This window comes from Pleurodeles waltl, chromosome 7 (assembly GCF_031143425.1).
Source record: "Pleurodeles waltl isolate 20211129_DDA chromosome 7, aPleWal1.hap1.20221129, whole genome shotgun sequence".
Taxonomy (NCBI): domain Eukaryota; kingdom Metazoa; phylum Chordata; class Amphibia; order Caudata; family Salamandridae; genus Pleurodeles; species Pleurodeles waltl.
Window position 1 is genome coordinate 133,428,775 of NC_090446.1, and position 13,657 is coordinate 133,442,431.

Here is a 13,657-nt window from a genome sequence, read left to right on the forward strand (position 1 = left end):
TTTTTTTTTTTTTACTGATTGTACCAAGGTTTGCTCCAGCAGAGCAAAGGGCTGCTACTAGTGCGTTAGCGAATGGGGCACTAGGCCTTTAATCTGCCAGGTGGCCATGTGAATGTCACACCATGGTAACAAAGCACTATTGTGTGGACAGTCTGGTCCATCAAGATGGGCATTTTGCTTGCACGGTGCTGTAGGACTTTGTTTTAAGCTAATTTGCAGACCTTCCTCCGGGGAGGTTATCAATGTGGTGTCTATTCTAAAGGAAGGAATCTGTGGTTAGAAGTCTCTCCCAGAACAAGTTACTTACCTTATTGTAACACATGTTTCTGGTAGAGACTCTACAATTAGAGTCCCTCCTTGCCCTCCCGTCCTTGACGATTTGTGAACTGAACTTCCTCCTCTGGAAGGTCTGCCTTAGTTTTAGCACACTGGTCACAACACTTCTGAAGTGGCTCTGTATCTGTGGGTGCAGAATTTGTCATGAAAGCTACTGATGTCATCACTCTGGTGTTGCACCTATATAGGCACTGCGTACATCACATCTGGCCTGACTAGTGTTGACTCAGTACCTCTGTGTTGGTGTGCAGAGGTACTAATCAAGATTTTCTGGCACCTGGTGGAATGATATAAGGAAATATGTGGTTTGAGTCTCTATCAGAAAAGTTGTTATGGATTGTAAGTAACTTGTCCATCTGGCATGCAATGTCGTGTCTAGGGGCACTGATCTTCCAAGTCTCCCTGCTATCAATCAGCCTTCAAACTGCCATAATTTGGCCTAAAGGCACACAACCACACTGGGAGGCAGGATCAAACTCTTTGTACCAAGATACAAACCATCACACAGGACAGTTGAATTCTACAGATCGTTCAGTGGGGCTATGATCTTCCATTGCTTTACGACCCACTACAGCTTCCTCACCTCAGTGACTTTCAGAGGAGCACCTATCTGTGGCTCACACTGGCCTAGGGGATGTTAGCTTCGGATCTACTTTGTGTAACTTCATGTGCCTGTCCTGCACTCCCACAGACATTACCTACAGTTTAAGGTTGGCCAAGCACATTTTAAGCTTGTAGTGCCGCCTTTCAACCTTAGTGCCTCAAGCAATGGCAGTGATCACTGCCCATCATCAGGTGTTGGGGGACACCAGTTGACACCCCCCTTCCCCCCCCCCCCCCCCCCCCCCCCCCCCTTAGCTTGACAAGTGGCTGGTGGCATGCTTGCCACAGTCAGTTGTAGGACAACTGACCTTGTTGGGGGTTGACTAATGAGCCGAAGCCATACCGGACTACTTCACAGATGCTTTTTTTTAAAAAAAAAAATTTTTTATATTAGTAGGAGCTTTTCAGGACATGGTGCAGTTCATGGCCTTTTCTCTGTCACAGAAAGTCCAGGACATTTGGGTTAAGAACCCTATGGCCAGCGAATCCTCTGCTGTGGATCTGTGAGAGCAGTTCTGAGGCTTCTTGGTCTTGTGCATTCCTCTGTTACCTTCAGCTGGTGGCATATATGGGCTCTGCAGTGGTATTTGAAGCCTCAGTGGGGCCTGGCACCAAAGACACCTGTCCTAGGTTTCAGAAGAGAATGAATGGATTGCAGTCGAGCCTTTCTGCAGCTCTTGTGCAGTGGCAGATCACTCTCCTTTCACAACCCAAAGCTAAAAGGGTGACATCTGATACATCAGTGCAGGATGTGAGCTCAACTGGGAGAGGTGGAGATGAGGGCTCTGGTAAAAAAAACGCCTCCATATGAATCTGTTGGAGTTGGGGGGGGGGGGGGGGAGGGGGGGAGGGGGGGGCATTCATCTAGCATTTGTCATCACTCCCATCAAGCGGAGGCTGCCACAGATCATGAGTGAAAGCTGCATCCTGAGGTGGTACAGGGGGTCGTCTGGCAATGAAACCCTGGCTAAATCTTTTCACCACTTCTTAGAATGTGTAGTGTCCACACTTTTGTGTGTTGGAGTTCCTGTGATGGAACTCTCTAGGAGTTGTGCTTTGGTGGGACCCAGGTTTCCTGTATGCCTTCCCAACTCCAGCGTTCCTGTCCAGAGTTCTGAAGATCAGGAATGACTTGGCTGTTATCCTAGTGGCTTGGATTAGGCCAGGAGATTGTGATACCTGGAACTTTTGAAAACTGGTGTATACCCTCCAATCGGGCTCCAGCTTTGGGAAGATCTGTTGTGGGGCAGGGTTTCCCATCTGAACCTGCACAGGCTATGCCTCCATGCTTGGAGCGTGAGTGCCAGCAAGTGAATGTTTGACCTGATAAAAACTGTAGAGGTCATCCTGACCGCCAGGCACCTTTCCACAAAGCTGATTTATGCTGGGACAAGTTTGTGGCCTGGTGTGGTGTCTGCAGGGCAGACCCTCTGCAAGCCCAGCTGTGAGAGATCTCTCTCTAGCGCGCTCTATATATATATATATATATATATATATATATATATATATATATATATATATATATATATATATATATATATATATATATATATATATATATATTTTTTTTTTTTTTTTAAAAACAAGATTCTCTTTCTGTTTTAGCAAGATAAAACCGCACTGTCGTTGTGCCAAAAATACCTTAACTTTTAATACATTAGTGAGATCATAAACAAACAAACCGGAATCCCCTGACTCGTTTCGGTCTCACCAGACCTTGTTCACAGGTGTTTCCTGTGTGCTAATTTCGGAGCTTAAAATAAAGTACTCCAAAGTAACAGAAAAAATACTCAAGTTACACCACTTATCAAGAGTTACTCCATAACATCACTAAATATATATACTTTAACAAAGAAAAATTTAACGTTTTTCTATATACATATTTACCAAATTGTAACAGTGTTTTGACTACAATCCAATATATATATATATATATATATATATATATATATATATAGCTACACTGTCCTTTCCTTCCTCTTTATTTAGTTAAAGCATATTTGTGTGTAATATTTTTTCTTATTCTTCTGCCTCAAGCATTTGCCGTGAGCAAAAGAGACATGAGAAAGATGGATGAAGGAAAAAATGAAAAAGCGTCACAAAAGGAGAAAGTAGAAAGCTGCAAGAGTGAGCTGAAGGGGCAGGGAGTGGCTTTTTGTATGGATTAAAGAGGCCTGAGATGGCGCCAGGATTGCGTGGCCTCAGTATTCCATGTTCACACATTTAATTGCAGCAGCCAGGTGTTTAAGAGGAGGGCTTTGAGCACCAGCACCTTTTTTTTTTATTTACAAATTAAGCACAGCTCCCAGTCCAATACTGGAAAACCCTGGAGAATGTTTGGTAGTAACTGGTTTCTTTGTAGGGGGGTCTATGATGAAAGCACCCAAGCACCGATCTTTTACAGAGAAAGACAATACTCCCATATGCTCCCTTTAAGGCCTTGAACCGAGTTTTCTTAAAGTAGCTGTGTTCAACTTGTAAAAAACCATCCTCTGGCTTAATTCCCAAGCAAACCCTTGTGTATAAATGGAGGTCCTGCCATCTACGTGCTGAGCCCTAAAAAAGTGAGCATCCATGTTGAAGAGATGCCCAATAATAGTTTTAAATTCAGTACTGCCCACCCACCTCTGTCCCTAGGAAAGGTTAACTATTTGAGGGCTCTTCTGGTCTTGGAGTATGCCCAAATAAACCGTGTGATCATGTTGTTTATGGCCTTAAACCGACAATGATTAAATTTAAGAGGGATTGCCCTAACAGGTATAACACTTTCGTCAAAAAGATCATCTTAATATTATTGCTACGGCCTACTGTAGATGTAAATTATCCAATCTATGCAAATCCCTATTTGCCTTCCTGATAGCTGGGGGTAGACTGAATTCAACCAATTGACCTTTGGATTTGAATCCCCCCCCCCCCCCCCCCCCCACACACACACACACACACACACACACACACACACACACACACACACACACACACACACCCACACCCACACCCACACCCACCCACCCACCCACCAAATCAGTTGCAATCTAGCAATTGGACTTCGATACACTTCAGCCAAATGGCTCAGCTGTTATGGTAACGCCTAAGTACACAGAGCTCCCAACTACTCTATCATCACTAAATTGTAGAGCTCTATTACTACCAGAGTTTTACTTTGATGGAGCAGGCAACCTGAGAGGTGCCCTAATGCTTCTCATTCAATTTGTGTTAAGACCTCTGCAGTGCTAGGTATAAGTATGCATAAGAGAGCACCTTAGTATCCCAGGCCTGATTTTTTTTTTTTTCTTTTCTTTTATGGGTACTATCAAAGGATTCTGCTCTAATTTCCAAATGTAAGATTTTCTATAGAGCGCGAATAATAAAGGGGAACAAGGACACCCCTGCCTTGTGGCTCTTTTGATTTAAATTTACCGTGACTGCTATCCCCCCCCCCCCCTTATCAGTTGCAATCTAGCAGTTGGACTTTGATACACTGCACTCACTGCCTTACTATACCCAGGTACTAGTCTGAATCTGCCCATAGAAATTTCCAGGAAACCCTATCAAATGCCTTTTCCTCATCTAAAAGAATGATACCCAAAGTGATCTGTAGTTCCGCTCCCGGGTATAAACACATGCTTTCTTGGCGAGACTAATTTACCTTTCACTCGGCTCAAGTGTGAGGCTAAGATTTTAGAATAGATTTTGGTATTGCTGTTAATGAGGTTTATCGGCCTATATGACCCTGGCTCTGGTTTACCATTTTTCAGAAAAACAATAATATTTAAAGAAGACCATGAGTGTGGAGCTGGCAGACCCTTTTGGATCTGCAGGAATGTAGAGACTAATGTAATTTTATTTGTTTAAAAAAAAAAAAAAAAAAAAACTTTAGCGCGTTATTGTCCGCTCCTACTGCTTTTCCAGAAGGCAAGTCTGATATAACAGTTCCTCTAGCGAGAAATGGACCTCAAGTAGGACCCTGTTCTCCACACTAAGGGCCTCATTAGGAGTATGGTGGTCTGTGGACGGTCGTACCCACAGTGGCGGTCTGACCTCCACATTATGATGTGTCAGACCGCCAGCACACCGTTGCCACTGCCAGTATCCGAGATCCTGGTGGGTTGGCAGAGGTGCAAGTCGTGGTCAGCCATGGCCACAACCCTGCCTTTCTGCCAGCCTTTTCATGGCGGTGCCACTGCCATGAAAAGGCTGGCAGAAAGGCAGGGTTGTGGGCCTATTAGCATACTCTGAATGCACAATGTCTGCCACTTCTGAGTGTGTGTGTGTGTGTGTGTGTGCGCGCGCGCGCGCTGTCAGCACACTGAATGCGCACTGTCTGCTATGGAGGACAGTGCGCATTCAGAGTGTGCAGTAGCATTGGCTGAGGGCCTCTCTGAGAGCTGAAGCCAATGCTGTTGCACTGTTTCTGCCGGCCAGCCTGGTGGAAACATCATAATATGGAGGTGGGGAGGCAGCCACCTCCCCACCATTGTTTTGGTGGTCTCATTGCTGAGATCATAATGAGGCCCTAAGTCTCCCTAAGGGAACAAGGAAACACATTATGTCATCTTCTAGACTGTCATTTTCTTTTTCATACAACCTCTTGTGTATTTAATAAAAACGAAATGCCTCCTGGATGCCACTGGGATCGGAGACCAGACTACCACGGGAGTCCCTTATCTCAGACTAAGTGTTATTTTGCCTGCACGGACGGCCAGCATGTGACCCACCTGCTCACTATATTCATAGCACTCCCTTTTTCCAGGTCCTGTATTTCTCAGAGGCTTTCCTACCTGAGCTATCTGTAATTGCTGCCGTAGTCGGTACTACCCTGTTTTGAGCCCCATCTATAATCAACCCATTCACAGGCTGCTAAGACTAACTGGGATTTAGCTTCCCCAAGAGCTCTGAGTAGCAACTTTTTGTTCTTTTGGTGGTTCAGACCAAAGCTCAGTATTTCCCTATGTACCCCCTTCCCAATTCAAAACCTCCCAGACCGAACCCTAGGAAAAACTCCCTCGATTGATCTCCAAAAAATCTGACATTCAGCCCCTCATGTGCTGTATATAGTCTTCATCCAAAAGTAATGTCCGCTCAAAAGTCCAGTTCCACACCATAACCCTAAAGCTTTTATCTCTGAAGAGAATGTCTGCGTCTTGCCATCAAAAAAAATCTCCAAACAAGCTGGATTTAGCAAAAAGCTTGTCTTCCCCAATCTTGAATAACCTTAATAAGTTGCCTCTGCTGCCACTCTCCACTGTAGCATGACAGAAATCTGGGCAAACAAAAAAAAAGAATGACCATTACAGCTTGGCGCGAGAACAGGCTTTATCAAAAATTGCCTGTCGCAACAGAAAGCTTCCGAAATAAACTAGTTCACACTATGTATTAGCTGTTCTTATTCAACCTTAACATTGAGATAACAAGGCACTTGTTCCAGACTGGTGCATCACGTGTCTTGCTGATGTCTATATCTAAATGACTTGACACTCACAATTCTGGGCAAGCTAAGGACTGACATCTGCATCACAGGCAGACATGTTGATAGTTCTGCAAATTTTTTTAAAAAAAAAAATGGAGTTGGGCCTTATGCTAACTCAGAGTACTTCCATAGAGGGAGCTCCCCCTCCCCCCCAAAAAAAAAATTACGTAAAGAAAACAGACATCCCTCATCAGATGTTGAGATGATGTACCTTTTTTCTCCCCCATTATGGCCATTATGGAAGAAGCTTCTACAAGAGCTTCTTATCCTTGCAAACAGAAGAGCTTCTGCATCTGGTGTTCGCGAAACAGATCTGATCCTATTACCTATTAAGAGGCTCTACTACCATATAATTTTCACTTACCTTGGTCAGGTTTACAATTTTCATCCATCACAGTTCACCAGCAACTTTTACTGCGTGATGAAAATGTCCTTCACCAACACCCTCATCCCGATCCCTACCATTAAGGACATCCTTAAGAGCATTAACAAAGTATTTCCCCTAATATGGAAGACTTCTGCTCCGTTGGAGGAATAGATGCATGGTTTTCTACTGTCTTGCTACAAACCACTTTACCTATTGGTAGGTTTCAGAGCTGCTACCTCCTAGTAAATGCAAGATTTGTTTCTCCGTACATTCTTTGCTCCTGATTCAATGGTTTAGCTTTCCTCTGTTCTTGGAACGTGCAGGTTTTTTCTTCAGTTTTGATTGGCTCAGCAGCGTCACTGAACCAATCAAAAACGCTTCCACATTTTTACTAGAGGTATAGTAATCCAAGATGGAGTGCCACTGCTATTGGCTTTGCCAGTACTTGTACATTAAAATCAGCTCTGGCAAAGCAAATAGCAGCAAACAACAAGTATTGGCAAAGCAAGGCAGATTTGCTGACTTCCACCTTGTGTGGGATATGTGAGGAGCTTTCAGACTTCCAGTGCTGAAGTCTTTTGCAGGTTGAGTAACTGTTTGTAGTAGTCTGATTTTAGGTGTAAATGAATCAACTCGTTCGTCTGGAAACTTCTCTATCACACTGTGGGGCCTTGTGTACCTTTTTGAATACCTGTAGCACAACTCTGCTGTTTTGGGATTGTCATCCTGATAACTGTTAGTACAAACGAAAATAAGCTAGCAATGTAAATGTATATACTTCATGGTGCGTACATGAATATATTTGCTGACTAGGTAACATTTTTGTGTGACCTGCCCATTTATTATCGAAAAATCTTATTTCACATTTTTAAATTATTAACTAAATAAGTGTCTCTGTCCCCAATTTAAAAGCATTAACAATGTGATTCTTGTAACATGGTTATTCTGAATCCCATACTTACGCAATTAAAATTAATGGCTCCTGGCTACCATACACTCATAGTTTAAACTTACCCATTCACAACTGTATTGTACGTAATCAGACAGGAGTGACAAGAAATCCCCTGGGTATATTGTAGAAAAAGGGGGGAATCCCCTCTCAATCTCCCTTCTCGTATCCATTACATATTACTTATGTGAACAATATGCAAGACTAATGTGAATACCAAATTTCTTTAACAAAAATATATACATTTATTCTAATAAAAATGTTTAAAAATACATATTCACATCTTAGAACAAAGTATCGTTTACATACCTATAAGATAAAAACATACATCTTCTGTCTTTACACAAGACTGAAATAGGTGAGGAACATTGATCTAGTTATGAACCATCATCACAATTGAGTTCACTCCTATTGAGCCTGTTAATTGACATCGGGCATGCTATTGTTTTATAGGATTAACATAGAAGCCATGCAACCGAAGTGGGTGTGAATCCTTGAAAGGGGAAGGAGACCATGAAACACATGAGCCTCAAGGAAGAGGTTCTGGAACATTTCAAAGGCAAGGAGATTCATCATCAAAACGCTTTATTCGGTATGAAAATTATCAACCATATAAATAAATAAACAACACATCATATAAAAACAAGATTCATTAGGCCAATATGTATATCCCCTCATGCCCTACTAAGCAAATTTACACATATAAAAAATTGCAATCCAAAATTCATTAAAAGAATAATTCAATAAAGTTAAAACCTTAAGATCATTTAAAAATACTCTAGATTGTTCCGCCAGGTTATAGCTCCCGTAAGAAAATACATCCCCCCGCGACACCATCGCATCAGAAGCCATACGCAGCCACAAAAAAGCTGGGCGATATTGCACAAAACCCATAGGCCTCAAAAGGGGGAAGAAAAGTCACAGAACAAAATAAAATGAATTAAAGTCTGCAGAGACACTCCATCACAGGGGCATAGTTTTATGGATTTTTCATCATACTGAGCTCATGGAAACGTAAGTTGCTTTTGATAACCCCTAGACGGAATCGCAAGATGAGTCCTTTCCCTCACATTTCTTATCTCCAAGAGATAGGGCTCAGGACCCACCTCCATCTTTAGCATTTAAAAAAAAAAAAAAAATCCCTTACAGATTTTTTCCTTAAATCCTCCTCCTCCCTCTTAGCCCCCAGGATTGTCAGGAAATTCACCTTTGCCCAACGTTTATCAGAGCTGGTTAGACCCTCTGGAGTCTCTAACATATTCGGCCGCCCCAATACATAGGTTACCTTTCTTATACACATCAGCCGGGGAATATCCTTTGCATGCCAAGCAGTCCCGCAGGATCTCACTATTAAAAGAGGCACACTCAGTAGTCCAAATAGGGATCCTAACAAGAAGGGAGCAATCTGGATGATATCTTGTACAAACTAGATCCAATTCATCATGCAGGCAAAAGCTGGAGGTATTTTGACCAACTCCTAGCAGCCTTCTGTAAAAACGATTTTCCTCTTTAGCTGGGGCCCTAATATCTGTGTACCCATAGAGTGGAGCCCCATACAGCAGGACTGGGAGGCATTTGTGCCTATAAACTTCTAGCAAGGGCGTAATAGGTTTATTTCCCAACCTTGTGGCAAAGTCGAATGTAGCACCAACTGTAGCACTGAAAAGCACCCCTCTCCTGGAAATACAAGGTTTCCAGGTGCCTTTATGATCAGAATTAACCCCGTTAAGTAGGGGAATTCCTGAACCTTGCTAATTACTTGCTCATTTATCTTCAGCCCCCCCCACCCTGTTGAGTGGTTTCCCAAAGACCATAAAATGTGATTTCGTGCAGTTTATCTCTAGGTCTAAGGCTGACATAAAAGATTCATAGGCTCTAACTGCCTCACAAAGGCCATTCATTGTACGGGCCATGAGCACCGCGTTCCACTAGAAAATCAAACAATCCATTAGTATACAAAAGAAAAAGGTGGGGGCCAGGACACCCTGGCGCACACACCTGTTAAGCTCAAATGCATCTGAGCATTCCCCATTTGTCCCAATTCTCACATTTGCATTAGTTCCTAAGTGGAGGTACCAAAGCAATTCCACAATTTAGGGATCCATACCCAACCGGTTTAACCTCTCCCACAGCTTAGTCCGATTTACCTTATCAAAGGCACAGCTAAGATCCATAAATGCAAGATATAAGGTGCCTTTCCTGGCTTGTGTATATTTCCCAATCACCATCAACAGGTTTAGACACTGTTCCTGGGTACCAAGCCCTTCCCTAAAGCCATCCTGTACCCGGCGCAAGATTGAATTTTCAGCCATCCATGCCTCAATGGGCCTTAAAATAATCCGGCCCTGAATTTTGGAGAAATAGGGCTATATTGTAGGAGGCTGGCCTGGCTTGTAGTGGGTACCAGAGGTACTTATACCTTGTGCCAGGTCCAGTTATCCCTTACTAGTGTAGAAGAGGTGCTTCTAGCAGCTTAGGCTGATAGAAGGTAGCTATGGAAAAGCAGCTTAGGCTGAACTAGGAGACATGTAACGCTCCTACTATACCACTGGTGTCATATGCACAATATCATAAGAAAACACAATACCCAGAAGTATTAAAATAAAGGTACTTTATTTTTATGACAATATGCCAAAAGTATCTCAGTGAGTACCCTCAGTATGAGGATACGTTTTATATACACAAGATATATGTACACAAACCAAAATTAGGTAAGTAATAGCAAGAAAAGTAATGCAAACAGTGTAGAATTGCAATAGGAGCACATAGGTATAGGGGCAACACAAACCATATACTCTAAAAGTGGAATGTGAACCACAAATGGACCCCCAAACCTATGTGAGCTTGTAGAGGGTCGCTGGGACTGTAAGAAAACAGTGAGGGTTAGAAAAATAGCCCACCCCAAGACCCTGAAAGGGTGTAAAGTGCACCTACAACCCCCAGAGAGCACAGAAGTCGTGATAGGGGGATTCTGCAAGGAGAACAAACACCAGCAATGCAACGGTGGATTTCCGGACCTGAGTACCTGTAAGACAAGGGGACCAAATCCAAGAGTTGCGACTGTGTCGAGAGTGGGCAGGAGCCCAGGAAATGCCAGATGAAGGTGCAAGGAAGCTGCCACCGGGTGGAAGAAGCTTGGTGTTCTGCAAGAACCCCAGAACTTCCCCTTTGGAGGATGGATGTCCCACGTCGTGAAGAAGCTTGCAGAGGTGTTCCACGCAGAAAGACCGCAAACAAGCCTTGCTAGCTGCAAGGGTGGCGGTTATGGTTTTTGGATGCTGCTGTGGCCCAGGAGGGACCAGGATGTCGCCACTTGGATGAGGAGTCAGAGGGGGCGCCCAGCAAGTCAGAGAGCCCTCACAGAAGCACAGCACCCGCAGAAGTACCTGAACAGGCACTTGGAAGGAAAGTGATCCGGAGTCCACGCGAAGTCACAAAAGGGAGTCCCACTCAGCAGGTTGTGCACTGCAGGATAGAGTGTCGGGGACCCAGGCTTGGCTGTGCACAAAGGAAATCATGGAAGAGTGCACAGGAGCCGGAGCAGCTGCAAATCACACGGTACCCAGCAATGCAGTCTAGCGTGGGGAGGCAAGAGTCACTGGACTGTGGGAGTCACTTGGACAGAGATGCTGAGTTCCAGGGACCACGCTCGTCGTGCTGAGAGGGAACCCAGAGGACCAGTGATGCAGTCTTTTGGTGCCTGTGGTTGCAGGGGGAAGATTCCATCGACCCACGGGAGATTTCTTCAGAGCTCCTGGTGCAGAGAGGAGGCAGGCTGCCCCCAGAGCATGCACCACCTGGAAACAGTCGAGAAGGCCGGCAGGATGAGGCGATACAAGGTTGCTACTAGTCGTCTTGCTACTTTGTTACGGTTTTGCAGGTGTCCTGAGCAGTCAGCGGTCGATCCTTTGGCAGAAGGTGAAGAGGGAGATGCAGAGGAACTCTGATGAGCTCTTGCATTCGTTATCTAAAGAATTCCCCAAAGCAGAGACCCTAAATAGCCAGAAAAGGAGGTTTGGCTACCAAGGAAGGAGTATTGGCTACCAAGAGAGGTAAGAGCCTATCAGAAGGAGCCTCTGACATCACCTGCTGGCATTGGCCACTCAGAGCAGTCCAGTGTGTCCCCAGCACCTCTAAATCCAAGATGGCAGAGGTCTGGGACACACTGGAGGAGCTCTGGGCACCTCCCCTGGGAGGTGCAGGTCAGGGGAGTGGTCACTCCCCTTTCCTTTGTCCAGTTTCGCGCCAGAGAAGGGCTGGGGGATCCCTAAACCGGTGTAGACTGGCTTATGCAGAGATGGGCACCATCTGTGCCCATCAAAGCATTTCCAGAGGCTGGGGGAGGCTACTCCTCCCCAGCCCTGACACCTATTTCCAAAGGGAGAGGGTGTGACACCCTCTCTGAGGAAATCCTTTGTTCTGCCTTCTTGGGCCAGGGCTGCCCAGACCCCAGGAGGGCAGAAACCTGTCTGAGGGGTTGGCAGCAGCTGCAGTGGAGACTCCGGAAAGGCAGTTTGGCAGTACCCGGGTACTGTTCTAGAGACCCGGGGGATCATGGAATTGTCCCCCCAATGCCAGAATGGCATTGGGGGGACAATTCCATGATCTCAGATCTTAGACATGTTACATGGCCATGTTCGGAGTTACCATTTTGACGCTGTACATAGGTAGTGACCTATGTACAGTGCACGTGTGTAATGGTGTCCCCGCACTCACAAAGTCCGGGGAATTTGCCCTGAACAATGTGGGGGCACCTTGGCTAGTGCCAGGGTGCCCACACACTAACTTTGTACCCAACCTTCACCAGGTGAAGGTTAGACATATAGGTAACTTATAAGTTACTTAAGTGCAGTGGTAAATGGCTGTGAAATAACGGGGGCGTTATTTCACTCAGGCTGCACTGGCAGGCCTGTGTAAGAATTGTCGGAGCTCCCCAGGGGTGGCAAAAGAAATGCTGCAGCCCATAGGGATCTCCTGGAACCCCAACACCCTGGGTACCTCAGTACCATATACTAGGGAATTATATGGGTGTACCAGTATGCCAATGTGAATTGGTAAATTTAGTCACTAGCCTGTTAGTGACAAATTTGGAAAGCAAAGAGAGCTTAACCACTGAGGTTCTGGTTAGCAGAGCCTCAGTGAGACTGTTAGGCATCACACAGGGAACACATACAGGGAACATACTTTTGAGCACTGGGGCCCTGCCTGGCAGGGTCCCAGTGACACATAGACTAAAACAACATATATACAGTGAAATATGGGGGTAACATGCCAGGCAAGATGGTACTTTTCTACATATATGACTTGGGATCATTTGGTCCCCCTTTTTGAACACAGGAAAAATACAAGCTGATCTCCAAGTGGCAGGGATTCCCACACTAACTGCTGCATTAAGGACATTTAGCAGGATGGGCGCCCATAGCTGGGGACACGATTTATAAAGACCCATAGGAATTGTGTCCGGGCCCGGAGCTTTATTGCTAGCACAGTCATGAAGCGCCTCCCTTACCTCGTGGAGTGTGGACATGATGGCTAAATTGGGGTGATCATCATGTTGTTCAACTTGATTATTTCCGAAAAGAACTCTCCTGAAAGATTCTACAAAAATGATTCACCCAAACCTCAGGAGCAATGTTACAGCCCAGGCCCTCAGATGTTTGTTTCAAAGAGACCCCTGTTTACAACCTTCCAAAACAGGCCAGGGTTCTTGTGATCTACTGCACGCTCCAATTTCTCCCAGGCTAGCACCTTGAGCTTTAGCTTGCTTGCCCTCAGACCATATATACTGAGCCCTCGCATCTCTAACATGGTCCTTATCTCTGGGGTGCTCATTTAAGGCCTTCCTCAGAGTTTTTTCTTAGCCTTACAGCAGGGCTTACTAAACCATCCACCCTTATGCTTACGGGAGGACTGAGCAGCTAGAGTCAAGCAATCT